We start from the raw sequence: 21,811 nt of genomic DNA on the forward strand, positions 1-21,811 counted from the left end.
TAAGACACACAAATGACTCGAGGGAGCCAGAGATCAAGATAACCTAACCAGAAAAAAAAGAAAACTGCTCCCGACCCTCTTCCTCCCGCTGCTGCTGGCCTTCGCAGATTGACAACCTTTTCCATCTGGAGTGCCAATTTATCTTACCATTTCTACCATCTGAGTGCCAGTTATGATTTTTATATGCACATTTTCATGAAACAGTTTCCTTTATAATAATGCCCTTGTAGCTCAAAATCATTATCATGTGGTTAATCAAAATTCTAAAAGTAACTTCCAATGCCAACTATATAAAAATAGCCTACATAAAGCCAACAAATAAAAACATTGCAGCCTGCAGGCAGAAAATATCCTGATAAAAATAAATATCCTATAAATCACATTGGCTACGCATGGCCTGTCTGCAAGGAACTTGAAACATTGTATCACTATTAACTTGGGTCAGGCCTAAAGATCCTGCTAGCAAACTTGCAACATTGAAATAAACCAAAACGTGTTCTTCACAAGTGTAACCTAGGTTGTGTGGTCTGCGAACAACGTGTTCACTCCGACAATGACAACGATAAAATACTGAAATAATAATATATTGAACACATTAACAGAAATTACCTTAACCAAACAAACATTGTAGATCAGAAATTATGGTAATTAACAGTAAATGTACTACTGATGATACTGGTGTGCCATCCCCCTGGCCTCCGCAATGGATTAGTCCACTGAGATAGGCATGAATCAGACAGGTGTCGCATGTGTCATAAAAATATATACATATATATACTTTAGACTGCTCGACTAAAAAAAGCTTGTGTGGCCTACCACTTTGTGGCTGAGCCATTGTTGCTCCTAGATGTTTCCACTACATAAATTACAGTTGACAAGGTCTGCTCTAGCAGGGCAGAAATGTGAAAAACTGACTTGTTGGAAAGGTGGCATCCTATGACAGTGCCACGTTAAAAGTCACTGAGCTCTTCAGTACACGCCATTCTACTCCTAATGATTGTTTATGGAAATTGCATGGCTGTATGCTCAATTTTATACACCTGTTAGCAACGGGTGCGGCTGAAATAGCCGAAACCATTAATTTGAAGGGGTGTCCACAGACTTTTGGCCATGTAGTGTATATATTCCAGACTCGGACATTTCTCGTTCTGATATTTCTTACATGTTTTGTATTACTGCACTGTTGGAACTAGAAACACAAGTGTTAATCTGCTAAATTGTAATTATTTGATTTATTGCCTACCTCCTCATGCCTTTTGCACACATTGTATATAGATTCTCTTTTTTTCTACCATGTTATTGACTTGTTTATTGTTTACTCCATGTGTAACTCTGTGTTGTTGTCTGTTCACACTACTATGCTTTATCTTGGCCAGGTCGCAGTTGCAAATGAGAACTTGTTCTCAACTAGCCTACCTGGTTAAATAAATGTGAAAAAAAATAATAATAATAAAATAAAAAATCTGCAAATCTGTGTATGCGACCAATAAAATTGTATTTGATTTTGATGGGACAACACAACTTGGGATCAACTCAATAAAACAAGAGTGGTAAGGTCAACAGAAACACAACAGCCCAAACACAAGAGCTGAGGCAGTAACGTTACTAAAGCACACTTCCAAGGCAGCCCTACATCACTTGTTCCATTGGGAGCCACACTTCAAAAGGAGCTTAATGATGATGAATGTGTAAATACCATGTTTTTTTATTCTTTTTTTAAATTTTTATTGTTTATTTGCTCATAGGCCTAAGTGATAGATTCCCAGTCGTAACTATTTTACATTTGCTTTTCTAACCCCGAGCCATTTCTGAACCCGCATAGGACAAATAAAAATGCAGCGGAGGATAACATAAACTAAGTAAAAAATTGGCATCTTCTGTGTTTACAGCTAGCCCCTGCCTTTTAGCTTGGATTAAATACTGCTCTGCTGCCTGCCTAAACATAAATAACATCAGACCTACAGCACAGAAAATTGTCATTGCTAGTGGATCCCAATAAGCAAAAACACTTTGTGTGGAAGTAATCTAACCTGTGTTACCATGACCGAAATGATTGCTATTACACAATACAATAAAAGGTTCTTATAGAACTCCACCAATAACGATTATCTTTGGGAAATCCCATATGAACCATGTCAGTCACAAATGGTAGGCCTATATTGTGTCCTTCAATGACCAGCAATATATCAAATGGGGGTGAAAACTGGGTGAGGAATAGAAGGGTGGGGAATGAGAGAGAGAGAGAGAGAGAGAGAGAGAGAGAGAAAGAGAGAGAGAAAGAGAGAGAGAGAGAGAAAGGGAGAGAGAGAGATGCTGTGATGTTGGCTGTATGTGTTAATGAGCCTTGACTGCTTTCGACACAAAACGGCCAAAACCCACAGACACGCCTTGCCCCAGAGACGCCAAATTCTTATACCAAACCAACACCTAGCCCCAACCCCATTAGCACTTCTGATATGAAATTAGTGTATATGAGCAATATGGCAACAACAAAAAATCCACCCAGCCTTTCAGAGGACATGACCTGGTGATGTCATTATGGGTCAACCAAATTCCTTCCATCATTCTCAGACAATAATCCAGACACCTGATGCAACAGTTGCACTGACAGATTATACATTTGGTTGAGTTGAATGAGTTTAAAGCTTATGAAAGAAGAGTTAGCCTATGGTTTCACCAAAAGGAACGCTGTACACACCATTAGTATGTCAATACACCACTTTCCTACAATGACACACAGACCATCACCCCACCACAACAGTGGGTGGGCCAGAGTGCAGCGAGTCCTGGCCTGTCATGGGCACCAAAGCCTATTAACACGGTCCATTAGTTCTGGAGGTGAACCCAGTGTGAAGTAGACCGGTCTTGTAATGGTGAAATCAGTTCATTTGACTGATGTTCTGATGTTAAAGTGGAAGTCCAATGATAGTGGATCTGTCTGTCTCTATAACAAGTATTTGTGAAGAGATGACTGGTCAAGATGTATAGCAATAGCCTAACAAAATATGAATCATCATGACTCATTATCACACTAATTCACAACATGATAATTATCACATAATGAAGAGGAAAATGACTAAGGCTATTTTGATTAAACTACGGTACATGTAACCCTTATCAATCCAATACACTAATTTTAATTGAACAATATAATATAAGTTTCAATTTCTCATTCACGCACATTTATGTCAAAGGTTACATGTGAATACACTACACAATGCAGCAAAGATAGCTGTTAGCCAGGGGACTCAGTATAATATCCAATTAAAATAATGAAAACAAACCAAATATATTGTCCTCATTCCAACCACCAAAGATAAATCAAGTAGCCTGAAGAGCAGGTGCGTCAAAACATATAGCGTATAGCGAACTCAATTTAGTCATGCCTGCTATTCTGTTATTTCGTAGGTAAAAGTTTATTTTGGAGATAAACGCTCTATTTCACCATATTACCAGGGTTCTAACTGTGTAGTAGCACAATCAAACGTAGGGTAGTTTACCGGAAGTCCCCATTCATTCATTCGAATAACCTACTTTCAACGTTAGGTGTTTATGTTGTTACATGAATCGCACCGATACATTGTAACATTTCGCGGTGTGCAACATTCCAATGTGAACAAGGATGGATACATGAACGGATACATATAACATTTATGTTAAACCGTTCTCGCGAGTGAAGTTTAAAGCATCTCGTTAGTCAACTCGACTCCCAGAGAACAATGAACAGATTCCGAGCAATGCAGCATCCCGTGCCTCAGTTCAACAGTTCTATATACCGTTAGTCACAGACAATGCGCAAGGGCTAAAACTTATACTTGGTGTTTCCGTTGCCTCTAGTTGGAACCACATCTACAAACCTCTGATAATTATTCCTAAAAACTCCAAATAAAGACTGTAAAGTTGTACGAAAGTAACGGTTCTGTGTAATAACAACATCTTAACCCAATGTATTTACATTTATTTTCAAAACAACAGAGCAAAACACATTCTTCTAAAATAGTAGCACGAACAACTTACCTTTTCATTCGGGAAAATGTTTCCGGATAGCCTACGGTAGTAACCTTCGCTTCAGCTGCAGGATTCTCAAACTCTTCAAAAATTCCGCATACCAATTTCAGCAGGCATTGAAATCTTCATAACGTGCTCTGTGAGACTGTGCTGGGTTGGAAGCTGGGCGGGGGGAGGGGTGGCGCCATTACCTGCCGACCGAAACAACCACAGGCAGTCTCCCAAATAAAATCACAGTGGGGGGGGGGGCGTTTGAGAAACAGAGACGACACTTTTTGCATGTTTGATGGTACTCGACCGCGCAGACCGTAGCGCGAAACATTCTGTACAGAAAATAATATTACTCAATTCAGCAGTGTTCTGCTGTGATAATGGTCATACTGAGTAGCTTAATATTGACTATACGATGTTAATAGTGGGAGGAAGTTGTAATTATATGTAGCCTCATCGACTTTGAAATAGGCTATAGAATAATTTGACATGAAATAATATTAGTAATCATGCAATAGAGTAACTAAAATAAATAGTGAAAAATCTGAGGTTGGTCGATTTTCAACTCAGCTCCTATTGAAGATACAGTGGGATATTGGTAATGTTGCACTTCCTAAGGCTTCCACTAGATGTCAACAGTCGTTAGAACCTTGTCTGATGCCTCTACTGTTTAGTGGGGCCAAAGGAGAGAGGAATGAGTCAGGTCTGCCATGACCTGAACATGCTCTGACCATGAGTGTTCATGTGAGAGCGAGCTCTGTTCCATCGCAATTCTGAAGACAGGAATACTCCGGTTGGAATATTATTGAAGAATTATGTTAAAAACATCCTAAAGATTGATTCAATACTTCGTTTGTCATGTTTTTATGGACTGTAAATATAACATTTTTAACTTTTCGTCTGTACTTTCCGCTGGACCTGCCCGTGCGTTGTGAGTTTGGAAAGTGTACTGAACGCTAGAATTTGGACATAAATGATGGACATTATCGAACAAAACAAACATTTATTGTGGAACTGAGATTCCTGGGAGTGCATTCTGATGAAGATCATCAAAGGTAAGTGAATGTTTATATTGTTACTTCTGAATTTTGTTGACTGCATAATATGGCGGCTATATTTGTGTCTTGATTGGGCTCTGAGCGCCGACTCAGATTATTGCATGGTTTGCTTTTTCCGGTAAAGCTTTTTTGAAATCTGACAAAGCGGTTGCATTAAGGAGAAGTGCATCTAAAATTCCATGCATAACAGTTGTATCTTTTAGCAATGTTTATTATGAGTATTCCTGTAAATTGATGTGGCTCTCTGCAAAATCAAAGGATGTTTTGTGACTTCTGAACGTAGGGCGCCAATGTAAACTCAGATTTTTGGATATAAATATGAACTTTACCGAACAAAACATACATGTATTGTGTAACATGAAGTCCTATGAGTGTCATCTGATGAAGATCATCAAAGGTTAGTGATTAATTTTATCTATATTTCTGCTTTTTGTGAATCCTCTCTGGCTGGAAAAATGGCTGTGTTATTCTGTGAATAGGCACTCACCTAACATAATCGTTTGGTTTGCTTTCGTCGTAAAGCTTTTTTGAAATCGGACTCTGTGGCTGGATTTACAACAAGTGTATCTTTAAAATGGTGTGAAATACATGTATGTGTGAGGAATTTTAATTATGGGATTTCTCTTGTTTTGAATTTGGCGCCCTGCACTTTCACTGGCTGTTGAAGAGGTGGGACGCTAACGTCTCACGTACCCTAGAGAGGTTTTAAGGAGGGCGGTTTGGCGGGTCATGTTTCACATGACTCGACCTTCACCTCTCCCAAGACCGTTAGGGGAGTTGCAGCGATGAGACAAAATTGAAATGGGTAGAAAAAGGCGATAAAATACAACAACAACAAAAAAGTATATAAAAACTTGTCTAAAAACTTGTGTAAATATCAAAATTGCCCACTGGGCAAAAACGGGTTGAATCAACATTGTTTCTACATCATTTCAACCCAAAAAATGACATTGAAACAACGTGGGAAACTGATTGGATTTGCAAAAAGTATCTTAACCTAAATCCAATGACATGGTGAAATGTTTTGTTGATTTCACATATCATTTACGTTAGTTGAAAACTCAACCAAATGTAAATCAAAACTAGACGTTGAACTGACGTCTGTGCCCAGAGGGTAGTATTTCAGCTCTTGTGCTACTCTAGACAATGGGAATTACCCAAGCAGTTTACGCTATTGAGTGCGCAACAGCTACCACACCACATTTCTAACACACAGCCATTTTCATTCTCAAGGAATGTTTACACCCAGTCTGAAGGCTACGCAGCTATGAGCCACATAGTCCTCCTCCACCCATATGATTAACAGGGCTATGTTACCCTATAATCTGGAGCTCTGCCAGTCTGGGAACTCCTTAAATTTGAGCCAGTTTGCTACAGCAGGAAAATAATCCTACAGCAACACAACATGAATGTGAATTATTATGTAGGTTATAATTAATGGATATTTTTGTAGGGGTGGATACATGTTTAGTAAGGGAAAATCAAGTCTGAAATTTCAAAGTGGAAATTAAAACTTCAGAAGCCTTTATAAACCTCAAATACACTACAATTTAAAAGTTCTCCTGCAACTGGGTGACGAAATTAAGATCCTACATCTGTACGAGTACACCTCGATACAAATAGAATGAGGTGGTGTTCATTAGAAATTAATAACGCCACAGTTTCTCTGTTCAGAGTCCTTCATTAAAAGTTCCAATGCAGCCGGTTTATCCTAATATCAAATCATTTCTGGCAAACAATGAAGTACCTTACTGTGATTGTTTTTAATTAACATGATGCAAAAATAGCTTCTTCGCAAAGAGCAATTTCTCAAGTAATAGTTATAGTTTTCTTTTGCATTAGATGTGTCTCAATCCACCACATCCACCGATGTCGCTCTTCCGCATCTGCGGTCAAAGGTGACAGCGCTAGAGTGTTTTTTTCCAGACATCATGAAAATCGGTCTTCTCACAAAACCGTCTGTAGGCTCTGAACGGTTATTCCCCTCTATGGAAAGATGAGACTCTCACGAATATGATAGGGTTCTCCGTTTTGCTCTACGGCCCCCACAAGCGTCTTGGGACTCTTCTGAAGTTGGTACAGCCGATCTGCCAACTTCTGTCTGTAGCGTCCGAATAGTTTGGACTACTCGTCTGGAAAGGTGAGACTCTCACGCAGTGATGTAAAGTACTTAAGTAACAATGCTTGAAAGTACGACTTAAGTCGTTTTTTGGAGCATCTGTACTTTACTATTTATACTTTGTACAACTTTTACTTTTACTTCAATACATTCCTAAAGGAAAAAAGTGTGTGCGAGCAAGGAGGCCTACAAACCTGACACAGTTAAACCAGCTCTGTCAAGAGGAATGGGCCAAAATTCACCCAACTTATTGTGGGAAGCTTGTGGAAGGTTACCCAAAACGTTTGACCCAAGTTAAACAATTTAAAGGCAATGCTACCAAATTCTAATTGAGTGTATGTAAACTTCTGACCCACTGGGAATGTGATGAAAGAAATAAAAGCTGAAATAAATCATTCTCTTTACTATTATTCTGACATTTCACATTCTTAAAATAAAGTGGTGATCTTAACAGGCCTAAAACAGGGAAGTTTTACTTGGATTAAATGTTAGGAATTGTGAAAATCTGTGTTTAAATATATTTGGCTAAGGTGTATGTAAACTTCCGACTTCAACTGTATATATGGAGACTGTTTAGTTCCAAAAATAAAGGGTTTAAATACATGTAAAAAGAAAAATAACAAAAATAAACATTCTTATATCTTTTCCTTGAGATTTGTATCTGTTGTTCCATGTAATGAATCTGTTATTCAATGTGTTTGTATTGACTAATAGCAGTAAGGCCAAATAAAAAATATATATATAGTTCAACGGGTCTTAAAATTCTAAATCCAGTAGCAAAATGATCCTTGGTATGACCTTCTTAAAGCAATTCCAAATAGTTTAGTAGAACCCCACCCAGACAGGGTATATACTGTAACTAATTTAGCGTCTGGTGGTGTCACCAGGTAGGCAAAAACTCCATTCCACCAAAACAGGCTGAAATGTCATGTGTTCTTGTCAAACAACTCTTACACTAAAAATGTACTATCACAATTTTCACAATTTCAAACTATTATTCCAACCTCTTAGTTTGGAAATATATATAAAACACAGGAAATCAAGTTTTGACTGCACTGGGCCTTTAACGCTGATCAAGCTTTGTGACTGTGTTATGGTGTTAGTGGCACACAGCCAAGCTGTGATATCTTTATTCCAACAGTGGTTGTTTTCAAAGGTGGCAAATGTCCATTCCAGAGAGAGACCATAACGCGACTTTGAACTCTGAGACGAGCCTGTCATAACAGCGTGAGTTGATTCACACAACATGACTAGAAACAGTTTTCACACGAAACTGTACATGACTAAATAGGTGGATGATTTTCCATAAATTCCACTGAGGAAGGAAGGGAGGAGAGACCGGCCAACGTTAAACTTTATATTGGCGGATGAATAGTTGTGTGAACCCTCAGGGTGTGAGGCTTTACTTGTAAAATGATAGGGCAGGGAGGGATTGTGGGGGAAATAAAACTTTTTAATACAGGGAGAAAAGTTCCACGCACCACCATACAACACATGAGGTAGTGCTTATCGCAAGGGACATTTGTGGAACTTCACATTAGGAGAAGCTTAGGTAAACACATTGTTAAAGGCAGTAATCGTGTTAAGTCAACAAATACTGTGTTTGACTGCCTACACACTCCCTGCTACAATTCCATAGCACCACATACTATAGAAAGCTGTAGCTGTGGTGTGAAAGGAGAACAAAATCATTCAAACCCTAATGAGAAAACACATGGGAGTTAATCTAAGGAAGTCCGTGTTAGCATGGAGCACAACACAATCTGATCCATAATAAGTCACGTTAGGCTACTTTGTGTGTCACTTTTTAATACAGTTCTCTGAGAAAAACACAACAACATGATAGAAATACCACAATTGTGTGACTCAACGTGATCATCAAGAAAAGGCCTATTGGGCTCTGTTCTAAGCTTTCCTCCTTGGTTGGGAGCTTGTACTTTGAGAGGATTGGTCCATTTTTTGATCCCTTTCCAGTTAATTTGCAGTGCAACAGGTGCCTGCTCCAACTCTTCATCTGCATCCATCACTAGGATCAAATAAACACCTTTGAAAGCTGCAGCACAGCCTGTAATCTGCACACTAATGAAATAAAGCCCCGAGAATATCCCAAACACAACCTAGAAAACAAAGTGTACCACGTGAACGCTACTGGGTGTCCTAGAAGAACTGTTACAGAGAAGATGCCCCTACTCCGAGAAAAGACATTGATTACTTCAATAAAAAAAATAAAAAGGGACTCAATCTGCAAGTTGTGTCAAGCTTTGATTCGGGAATTAGAACACTTTCTCACAATAGGCCATTCATTCAGAAGACAAAAGCTGTTATTTGAAAACAAAGCATTAGCCCCGTAACAATGCACCGGCGTTCTGCTCAAACATGAGTTTCCTCTTCTCCAAAGGCCCTCACTCAGCCAACTAACAAAGAGGGGGTCCACATTCAGACCAATTAATAAGGGTTTTGTTTTGCTTTTTCGACAAATATGTGTTTGTGTGCGTGTGTATGTTTCTGGTAGAGAGAGACAGAGTAAGATTGTTTTTATGCTGTATAAGTTTGTTCCAGTTAATATCTCATACTTTAAAGGCTCATATGCCTCTATGTAATAAAAAAAATACATAACCTTTTGTGTCATAATAATCTAATACTTGAGCATAACAGGGACATTCAAAATTATTAATTCTCTCAAGCGTTCCAAACAAAGACGAGTAATTGAGATATGTGTCATATGACTCTGTGACAGGCCATATGGTACAGTAGACCTACAGTACAGTACCTTATTTCACTGTGTCCACTGACTCCACTTCCTGAATGACATCATCCGACCTAGCTCTTAGTCAGCCACCTTGACTGAGATACTGTTTACTCACAGTATCATATGATGGTACCTAAACACACACACACCCTGGGGCTGTTCTCAGTCATACCACCCTGAGGCTATTGGTTAGACAACACACCTATTAAGTAAAAGCCTTGCCCTTCTAATAGGTACCTTATCATTCAAAGAGGTTTCCTAGTACTGTTTTGCCGAACAGACCTTCTTAGTCATTTCAAGGTTTCCCATGAGGCACTTTTTGAAGGGGAAGTTGCCTAGTGTCTTAGTTTTTTTCTCTGTATGTAAATGTCAGGAAAAGATATATGACCATATTCACCACAATGGGGCAATAAATTCAGGAGGCGTCTCTCAACCAAACGTTTTCAACATTGAGATTGGGGAAGGAATTGCTTGGCTCCCACGGTTTCATACATTTACTAATATGCAAATAGTCCTTGGATGAAGCCCAGCGGACTGAGCTGGGAGCATGGTGAATAATGCAGCTGGCCCATGCACTGATCTACTTCAGGTTACTATTTTAAGGGGCATAAATTCAACAATAACTAAGGGATAATCAACTCAGGGCTCTATGTGTTCTATGGAAAATAATGAACGACGTGAAAGGTGTGTTCCACGATGCGTAAGCGGAGTGGAATCTTACCTTCCACGGAGTTGCATCATTTTCCAGAGAACGCATAGAGCCCTGAGTTGATTATCCCTTTTATACCACGGCTATAATTGAACACATTTGCCGCTAGAAATGTGTTAATTTGTAGGTAGAAATGTGTTCAACATGCACTGAAGTAGCTAGCAAGTTTACTAGATAGCTACAGTAGTTGCCGTGGTAAACAAACTGCTTGCTAGTTTAGCTAAACAAACCATCATAACTTGCTATTATGAAAATCGAATTCAATAATACCAATGCTGTTATCAATTCGACTTTCACTTTCGAAAGCTTTTCAAAACATAAAAATGAACTATAGCCATTGAATTCTACTGTGCAACTACACCGTGCATTACAGGGAAATAATGCACGCTCTAGAATCTCCTTCAAGCCAATGAGAAAGGAGTATTCAACAATGACATGGCATAAAGTACATTATAAACTGGGTAAATAAAGCCCTGAATGCTGATTGGCTGAAAGTATATCACGGGTATGACAGCACATTTGTTTTTACTGTTCTACTTTTTACTGTTACTGTGTGTAACCAATTTATAATAGCAATAAGGCACCGCAGGGGGTTGTGCGTAAGAACAGCCTTTAGCCGTGGTGTATTGGCCATATACCACATCCCCTCGGTGCTTATTGCTGAATTAAATTAGCAAAGCATCTTTTTAAATAAGGTTGTGGCTTCTCACATTAGCATTCAGTTACTTGTTCAGGAGACAGCTGTAGTCATCACATCTATACTTATGACTAAAATGTGCTTTCCCCAAAAATACACTATTCATGCCCCACAAGGGATTACTGGCGGAGAAACATACAGTCTGTGATGTCTGCTGCTCAGTGATGCTACGCTCCCATCCTGTCACACCTGCTACGCAGGAGCTAAGCTACTTGTGAAACAGGCTTTCCCGGGTGTAAGACAACTCCTTACCTTGACAAAAGTGCAGTTTCAATAACAGACAGCTCTTTTCTGTACTTACTTATATCAACGTGCCGCCTGGGAGGCATCTGCACTCCGGTCTCTCTACCAGCTGTGAGGTGTGATAGTGGAGCCGCTACAACGTAGGTCTTCCCAGGTGACACTGAAATAATGACATCATCCCTGTCAGCACATACCTGTTTCCTCAGGAAGCCCCTCCCACCTCCCCTCTGTACACCTATTAAAGAGACAGACACTCAGCGGGGCTGCCAGGAAAGAGGAAACACAGTGAACTTGACAGGGCTCCCCATACAATGAGTCGGTTTACATAACCTCTACAAGCGCTGAGATACACAAGGCATTATATAAGATGAAGAATTCATGCTGTGCTTCAGTATAAAGGGAACTTTGGGAACAGTTCTAACATGTATTTTACATTTGTACATTTTAGTCATTTAGCAGACGTTCAGAGCGACTTACAGTAGTGAGTTCAAAATAAATGTTTGTACTGGTCCCCCGTGGGAATCAAATCCACAACCCTGGCGTTGTAAGTGCCATGTTCTACCAACTGAGCCACACGGGACACGGTTTTATACATTTCGAAGGGTGTTTGTTTCATGGCTCTTTTGGTGTTTCTCAATTTTCAAATACACAGTAAGCATTTAGTAATGTTAAATTAAGGACGAGGTCTAGCTGAGAAAAATGTCTCCCCTTCCTATAGTCAGTAACACAGACTGCAAGACATAAACACTGTATAATAATTGAATACATCTGTGATATTGCTGTTTGCTATTTGCTCCTCACTCTAAATCACTTTAATATTTATGAATCTCACACATTGTGCCTCATTGAATCAGAGCTTCAAATATATGGCAAGGCAATAGGCAAACAAAACAGTTATTGATGATGTGTCTCTGCCATTAGTTGGTCTGCGAGTGGTTAATAAATATCAATATTTCATAGCTTACTTGTTGATTGGATCGATTGAGTAGCAATAAGTAACTTTAACACTCAATGTTGAGTCACATAGTGAGGTCTGCACAACGCATCACCGGGGCAAACTACCTGCCCTCCAGGACACCTACAGCACCCGATGTCACAGGAAAGCCAAAAAGATCATCAAAGACAACAACCACCTGAGCCACTGCCTGTTCACCCCGCTATCATCCAGAAGGCGAGGTCAGTACAGGTGCATCAAAGCTGGGACCGACAGACTGAAAAACAGCTTCTATCTCAAGGCCATCAGACTGTTAAACAGCCATCATTAACATCGAGTGGCTGCTGCCAACATGCCGACTCAAATCTCTAGCCACTTTAATAATAAAACATTGAACGTAATAAATGTATAACTAGTCACTTTAAACAATGCCACTTTATATAATGTTTACATACCCTACATTACTCATCTCATATGTATATACTGTACTCTATACCATCTACTGCATCTTGCCTATGCCGCACGGCAATCGCTCATCCATATATTTATATGTACATATTTTTATTAACTCCTTTACACTTGTGTGTATAAGGTAGTTGTTGTGAAATTGTTAGATTACTTGTTAGATATTACTGCACGGTCGGAACTAGAAGCACAAGCATTTCGCTACACTCGCATTACCATCTGCAAACCATGTGTATGTGACCAATCAAATTTGATTTGATTTGATACGGTCACTCAAATACTACAAATAGCAATATGATTTCCCATTAGCAGAAGGGAGACCAGACATTTGCTGCAGGCTAAACATCAATGAGTTTCAAACAAAATTCCACTTGATCTAGTCACCAACACTGTTACACGGATCATAAAAAGTTTCAGAAATTCCTGTGATGGGTAAATTATTACCATACATCTCAAAGTGTATCATAGCTGCTATAAAGACCAATGTCATGACTGATTTGTCATGTGAACGTGTGATTCATTCGAAAGCTAAGCCCTATTCAGCACCGCACCATCCTTTCTTTAGCCTAAAGTGGCTTGTCAGTTATCTGTCACCGGCCAAACGTTTTCAGAGCAGTGGACGGTGATGATAATGATCATATAATTCTTCATCTGTTTCATCCTCTAATCCTGGAGCGTAAAACAGGGGGACATCCTGAGACCAGGTAATGGTAAGGTAAAGTTAGGCTACATCAGTCACTGAGGCACATATTGTAAAAACAGTGTAATAACACTACAGAGACTCTAAATAATGGAAGAATTAATAAAAAAGTAGGCCTACTCATTCATTTATAGACTGTTTGCTTCAATATTTAGCCTAGCGAGATGTAGGCCAGTGTTATTGTCATCAGAAATAGCCTGGTTTCCATGCTCACCCATAATAGCAATGCGGAGGGAAATGGAAATGAGGTAGGCCTACTAAAAGCTTGATAAAAGCAGCCAATCAGGCCTACTAAAAGTTTGATTAAAAGCAGCCAATCGGAGAGCTTCACAAAACGAAATAGAAGAAAACACAAGCAATGCAAAGGAAGCGATAGAGAGTCTTGAGGAAGAAATAGGATCTTTGGAAAGATAACCATAAGACGCAGTGGAACCATTAGCACAAAAAGACAGTGGCATAAAAGACTAGAGTGCCAAATGTTATATTCTGTCAAGACTTTTATCACTTTTATGCTCATGCTGCTGAAGTTAGTCTTATTTGGGATTTTTTGGCTACTGCTGTTGTTTCCCCTTCAGGAGTTTTCACAGGCACACCTATAGTGCTGCTGCCCAACTAATCCCAATGAGTCACAGTCTATCCAGGGGTAAAACACAATCTCAGTGTGCTCCGCTGTTTATTCCCAGTACAGCACCAATCTGCTCTCTGCCAACATTGTAATAAGCCAGAGCAGGTCCTCAAGCACAATAAACTATCATCGCATTATCATAAAACCCTACTAGGCAATTCCAAACTTTAGCTCCCTAAATCTCCCTTACACAAGATGAACACAATCAATTATTGAAATATGCAAATGTGGACAATTAAGGATTATGTGTGGTTTTCGTTGAGATTCGATTCATCTCAGTGTCGCCAACGGGGGAAGTGAAATCAACACAGCTTCACTACTGCCATCTAATTATTTCCAACACCAAACTACCTCGAACTATCTTACGTCCCCCTACAGTATTTCGCCCGTTCTCTCTTTCTGAATAACGTTTTATTGTGTGAGACACATTTCAAAATTGAGATAATGCACCACTTGTCTCCTTTCAAGCCGTAAACAGAGGCCTTAAGACAAATTAAACTGCTGCACATCAACAAAAGAGTACAATATAGATTCCTCTCTTCCCACCAATTAGGAGAGGACCTGACCTGACCCATAATGTCACCACAGACTAAGAATAGGATCCATCACTGTTAGAAACATAGGGAGCAAAGATCAGGAGGGTCAGGGGACGAGGTGCAAAGGGTGCATCAGGACAATGAGGCTAGCTGGCTGTAAACATATGCTGTCAGTTTCCTCAGGTGTCAACCTCCACACACATCGTGGACAGTCATTCACCATTCACCAATGCTCATGCATCCATTTAGTCACAATTGCTGGAATCTCTAAGGGATCCAGCTCACTAGGACATATTCTAATCTACTGAGCATTATTATACGTAATTCTACTGTAAAATGTTTTCTGATGCAACACTTAGTGCTCAGAATAGCCTCTCTCTCTATCAGATCCCACCGATGTACTCTGGTGGGCTGGAACCTGGAACTAGTCTCAGCTTTCACTCACCATATGCCTCCCTGGCATACACTGGTGCCAAAGGGAGGAAGTGATCCACTGGTCAACAAATGAGCAAACCGACCCTGACGCTCCTCAAAACTACATGAAGCCTCTATCTTTAGTACCAGACACCGGCTTCAACATTATAAGCACAGAAGAGATAAGAAAAGAGAAATCCCAATTCATTGTTGTCTAAAAAGGATATGTGAACATATTCTATGTAAGACTGGTTAAAGTTCAAATAGAGGCTAATACCACTGATGTCAACCCAACATGCTCTGATTATGGCCGTCTGCCGGGCTGAGGTTGGATGACTCGTCACTGCTGGTGTTGGGTGTGGATGATGGTGGTTTCTGGCAAACTTTTCTATCCAATCAAAATTGATTAGGCTGGCCAAAGTTGAATTACTGTTAAACGGATGCCCCGCCTCACTTTTCTCCACACCCTGAAAAATGAATAAAATATAATCAGATGTGTTATTTTGGGGGGAAATATATTCAGCTCTTTGTTTATAATTCACTGTCCTCTCACCCTTGAGGATTTCCCAAATGGATGCCCAAGAGAGCAAACGGCCTCAGATCACATGGTCAGATCATGTTCGAGCCTCGGATTGGACAATGAAACACACACGCTTCACCTTCAGGCGACGTGCAGATGTTTCATTTCTCTCTCATGCCGTCATGGCAGAAGCCAGGTTAAACGTGGGACGTCCCTCATTATAAACAAACAGTTGGTTAAATGGATAGTTATTGCATAACTTTCTGATCTAATAGAAGCGATTAATAGACGAAACAACAATGTAATTTAACCAATTGACTCACCAGAGATCAGGGCATTCATCAGCAAAGACAGTGCAAGCTGATAGTATTTTGGACAACCAAATTTAAGTCAAAATGATTGATGAAATCGAAGTGTGTCAGCTGTACGATGACTTGCGATTCATAACTTACATTTTACCGGTACTACCAGTAGTAGTAGGACAACACCACGACGGAATGCCTTTGAAGAGATGATGCGCCGCCAAGAACAGCAAGAATGTCCAGCAAAGTACATAGCCAATGGCACGCACACACTTCGTGCAGATCAGCAGGTGGGGGCTTTTCGTGGCAGCCAGGCGAGACAATCGAAGGAGGATGCCGTAAGAAAGGATTACTGGGCTGGAATTTAGTCACGCTTGATCTATATAGATTAATTCTTCTAATTGTACATGTTATAAAAATAAAAAATATATTTTGATGATGATAGGTTATACTCTATGGCTGGATTTATGTATTTTTTCCAATGCTACATTCATTTGGCAGACCTAGCTTGATTGACCCTCTTTCTACAAGGCCTAAGGCCTAATCATATTTGTATGAATATTTTGTTAACGCCTAGGCTATAGAGATGCATTCAGGTAATGAACTCATTATTATGCATCAATATTTTAATTTGATTACAATTATTTATTGTCAATCATTGTTGAATTTGTTAGGCTATACAATTAAGTAGATTAATGAACTGATAATACATTACTTTTTTAAAACTTTTTTTTTAATATGATATATGAATATGATAGGATTCTATGTGAATAATGTTCATTTGTGTATTCATAATAATGAACTTAAAATCAGTCTGAAATTGAATATTTCGCCTATTCTTCATGTCCATAGGACAATGTGGAAAAGTACTGTTATTGCTTATCCTCCTAATGTATTTTTTATTTTTTCGCTCGCTCGCCTCACTTTTCTGGGAGGAAAATCCATTAAAAACAGTGGATCAATTTTGTCTGGCCTTAGGTAAAGACTTAGCTTAGGAGCACTTACTGTAAGTAACTTATTCTGCAATGATTCTACCAACAACCCCCATCTTCTTATGAAATCATTTTTATCACTTACGGTACACCAAAAAACACAGTGGGAGGGAAGAGGGGGGTGTTGGGTGTAAGGCAATTCCATGATAACAGAATGATGCTGATAATCACTTTTTTTACTTAAAAATGTATGCCAAACAAAAACCATCGATTGCAAAGTGAAACAAACCATAACACTCTATTGACAAGAAACTACTTTTAATAATTTCAAGTGAACATTTTTTATAAAACATTTACTTGAACAACACTGCAGATGCAAAGTTTGATCACAGAATGATGGTAAAATTTCCCTCCGTTTTTTATGTGACCAGGTTTTCCTAAAACTCTTAAATATTTACTCCGAATTAAGATTCTGTCACGCCAGTTCCCGCTCTAGGGTTGCAAAATTCTGATAACTTTCCCAAAATGTCCAGGTTTTCCAGAAATCCTGGTTGTAGGTTCATGGATTTCCTGCTTATTCCTTCCTGATTACGGGAATATTCCAACCGGGACATCTGGAAAACCTGGACATTTTTGGAACGTTAACAGAACTTTGCAACCCTAGGTAGAAATATTAAATATCCTCCTATTTGGGTATTATTCTACACACTGGCTATTATTCTAATGGTCTCCGACCCCAAACAAGAACACATTTGGTTTGTCCAGACCGGACCAAATATGAACCAATCATAGACGTCTGTTTCATAACCTTTGACAGTGCAGCACCGATTTGGTAACAGAATGATGCATTTTAATCACTTAATAATTCATTTAAAAAAAAATGTTATCAGTAAAAACACTAAACACTACAACTAATTGATAGCTCTCTCTTTACTTGTTACTTCTTGGTCGTTCCACCTCAAAAAGCACAAGAAAGTGGACCCCCCACGCCAAGCCCACCCCAACAACGAGTATATAGTATCAGTTCTCTATGTCTGACATGTAGTATGGAATCGCGGCTCTTAGTATTGTTTCTTCTTACTATTTAATACGTATTCTCAGTGAATGTGGTTATGTTTTTTTCCCCCCTGTTCAGAGAAATTTGTAATTGAAGTTATTAACTTTATGTCCCATCCTACATCCTGATATTACCAGGTTGTGACCACTAGATGGTGCTGTTTTTTAAAATAAGTATTGAGTAACTCAATGATATTACTTAAAGAGGATTTGGATATGAAGCGCAAAAAATGCTAATATAGGTACCATTGACTTTTATTGGATTAATGCCACAAATGCTAAAAAGTTAGCATTTGAAACAGTGGCCAGATAGACAAAATAAAAGCATGTGTGCTGTCATACCTTGTCCATAAACTGCTTACATGGTAAGAATTTTGCAAATTGGGTGAACTGTCCCTTTAACATTGAGAGAGGGGTCTTTTTTACCTAACAGCAGGAACAGCATCGTCTAGTGGTCAGAACCTGGTAATATTGGGATATAGGATGAGACATAAATCTAACAACTTCAATGACGCCTACTGGGGAACAGTGGGTCAATTGCCTTGTTCAGTTGGTTAACTGCCTCGTTGGGCCCAACACTCTAACCACTAGGCTACCTGTCGCAACTAGGCTACCTGCCGTTACATAGGATGAAGAAACAATACTCCGAGCCCCAGCTCCCATCTACTTGTATAGAGAACTGATACGGTATACTTGTTGATGGGGTGGGATTGGCGTGGGGTGTGGGAAGTCCGTGGGTGGCGTTTGACTATTTCTGGTGATTCCAAATGTCTTACTCATTGTTAAAAATAAGTTTGGTCCAAATCGGATGTTAAGTACTATTTTTATTGAATATTATACGAATCCTATCAATTAAAATGGCCAATTTCGGAGCAATCAATTAGGTGAATTTCTCATATATCAAACTATGTGTTAACAAAATAGTGTTGCATGAATGCTAATCTTATCTGTTTCTAACTAAATAAATGATTTCAGAACAAAATTACATTGAACGACCCTTCTACAAACTTGTATTATCCTTTCTCCTAATGAGGGGGAGAAATGTGAAAATATCTTAAAGGTCCAATGCAACTATTTTCAGCTCAATATCAAATCATTTCTGGTTGACAATTAAGTACATTACTGTGATTGTTTTCAATAAAAATAGTTTAAAAAACAAAAACAAACATAGCTTCTTAGCAAAGAGCAATTTCCCAAGCAATAATTTTGCTAGGAAAGAGAGAGAACATGGGACAGATGGGTCATGAAGTTTTAAAGAACTTTGGAACAAGATTTCATCTGACCCTCACAACTTCTACTGTGTTGTTGTTAACATAGGTGACATAGTCCTCCTCCCAAGCTTCACACTATCTGAGTGGTTTAAAAATATATGTATTTTGTATTGTTAATTATTATATCATTGTGGAGTGACACTTCAACAACAAAATAATCCTCCTAACCATACAATAATAATCATCCTTCATGTTAGATACAATGTGTTATGTCAGCTTTAATGAATGAATGCACGATTCAATGACAGCAAATATTGCAGTTCAGACTGTACTGTCATTTTTTAAGAGTCTCAGCCTGTTATTTGTTGTGCTGCAGCCGACATTCATTCTGCCTGTCCTAGCACTGAGAGAACAGCAGGGACAGCCGACATTCATTCTGCCTGTCCTAGCACTGAGAGAACAGCAGGGACAGCTGACATTCATTCTGCCTGTCCTAGCACTGAGAGAACAGCAGGGACAGCTGACATTCATTCTGCCTGTCCTAGCACTGAGAGAACAGCAGGGACAGCTGACATTCATTCTGCCTGTCCTAGCACTGAGAGAACAGCAGGGACAGCTGACATTCATTCTGCCTGTCCTAGCACTGAGAGAACAGCAGGGACAGCTGACATTCATTCTGCCTGTCCTAGCACTGAGAGAACAGCAGGGACAACCGACATTCATTCTGCCTGTCCTAGCACTGAGAGAACAGCAGGGACAGCCGACATTCATTCTGCCTGTCCTAGCACTGAGAGAACAGCAGGGACAACCGACATTCATTCTGCCTGTCCTAGCACTGAGAGAACAGCAGGGACAGCCGACATTCATTCTGCCTGTCCTAGCACTGAGAGAACAGCAGGGACAGCTGACATTCATTCTGCCTGTCCTAGCACTGAGAGAACAGCAGGGACAGCCGACATTCATTCTGCCTGTCCTAGCACTGAGAGAACAGCAGGGACAGCCGACATTCATTCTGCCTGTCCTAGCACTGAGAGAACAGCAGGGACAGCTGACATTCATTCTGCCTGTCCTAGCACTGAGAGAACAGCAGGGACAGCTGACATTTGTACATGTTTACTAGCAGTGTGGTTAACCTTAAGTCATCTCCTCTTAAGGAGAACTGTAGGTCCAATCAAAACAATGAAGAGAGTATCCTATTAAACAGTGATGCGAGCCAGCCTGACTAACTGGAGCCATAAACCACCCATATTCCACGCACTCACACTTCTGGCATGTGTTAAATAAGGCTATGCATAAATAATGTGATTATCTAACATATTTTATGTGTTGCATATAGCATGGTCATTATCCCGGGGGACATAATGCAATCTGGTTGATTGTTGGGGGCACTATTATTGACTCTAGGGGTAATTTTGTCTCCATGAATTATTGTAGATACAGTTGAAATCGGAAGTTTACATACACCTTAGCCAAATACATTTAAACACAGTTTTTCACAATTCCTGACATTTAATCTTAGTAAACATTCCCTGTCTTTGGTCAGTTAGGATCACCACTTTATTTTAAGAATGTGAAATGTCAGAATAATACTAGAGAGAATGATTTATTTCAGCTTTTATTTCTTTCATCACATTCCCAGTGGCTCAGAAGTTTACATACACTCAATTAGTATTTGGTAGCATTGCCTTTAAATTGTTTAACTTGGGTCAAACGTTTCGGGTAACCTTCCACAAGCTTCCCACAATAAGTTGGGTGAATTTTGGTACATTCCTCCTGACAGAGCTCGTGTAACCGAGTCAGGTTTGTAGGCCTCCTTGCTCGCACACGCTTTTTTAGTTCTGCCCACATTTTCTATAGGATTGAGGTCAGAGCTTTGTGATGGCCACCCCAATAACTTGCCTTTGTTGTCCTTAAGCCATTTTGCCACAACTTTGGAAGTATGCTTGGGGTCATTGTCCATTTGGAAGACCCATATGCAACCAAGCTTTAACTTCCTGACTGATGTCTTGAGATGTTGCTTCAATATATCCACATAATTTCCCACCCTCATGATGCCATCAATTTTGTGAAGTGCACCAGTCCCTCCTGCAACAAAGCACCCCACAACATGATGCTGCCACCACCGTGCTTCTAGGTTGGGATGGTGTTCTTCGGCTTGCAAGCCTTCCCCTTTTTCCTCCAAACATAACGATGGTCATTATGGCCAAACAGTTCTATTTTTGTTTCATCAGACCAGAGGACATTTCTCCAAAAAGTATGATCTTTGTCCCCATGTGCAGTTGCAAACCGTAGTCTGGCTTTTTTATGGCGGTTTTGGAGCAGTAGATTCTTCCTTGCTGAGCGACCTTTCAGGTTATGTCGATATAGGACTCGTTTTACTGTGGATATAGATACTTTTGTACCTGTTTCCTCCAGCATCTTCACAAGGTCCTTTGCTGTTGTTCTGGGATTGATTTGCACTTTTCGCACCAAAGTACGTTCATCTCTTGGAGACAGAACGGGTCTCCTTCCTGAGCGGTATGACGGCTGCGTGGTCCTATGG

At 39.7% G+C, this 21,811-nt stretch overlaps 1 protein-coding gene across 6 annotated transcripts in view; it reads right to left on the reverse strand.

The window, feature by feature from the left end:
- The window catches only part of usp54a (ubiquitin specific peptidase 54a), a 92,931-nt gene that overhangs the window by 62,530 nt on the left and 8,590 nt on the right, over positions 1-21,811 (reverse strand). For 4 of the 6 annotated variants that reach the window (XM_055902168.1, XM_055902165.1, XM_055902169.1 and 1 more), the window contains exon 2: positions 11,633-11,734. The exons of 1 other annotated variant lie outside the window; for it this stretch is intronic. The gene's annotated coding sequence lies outside the window, so the exon portion shown is untranslated. Of the gene's footprint in view, positions 1-4,017; positions 8,031-11,632; positions 11,735-21,811 lie in introns of those variants that run through there. One more of the 6 variants, XM_055902167.1, reaches the window with a different exon arrangement.

This window comes from Salvelinus fontinalis, chromosome 37 (genome assembly GCF_029448725.1).
Source record: "Salvelinus fontinalis isolate EN_2023a chromosome 37, ASM2944872v1, whole genome shotgun sequence".
In the NCBI taxonomy this organism is placed as follows: domain Eukaryota; kingdom Metazoa; phylum Chordata; class Actinopteri; order Salmoniformes; family Salmonidae; genus Salvelinus; species Salvelinus fontinalis.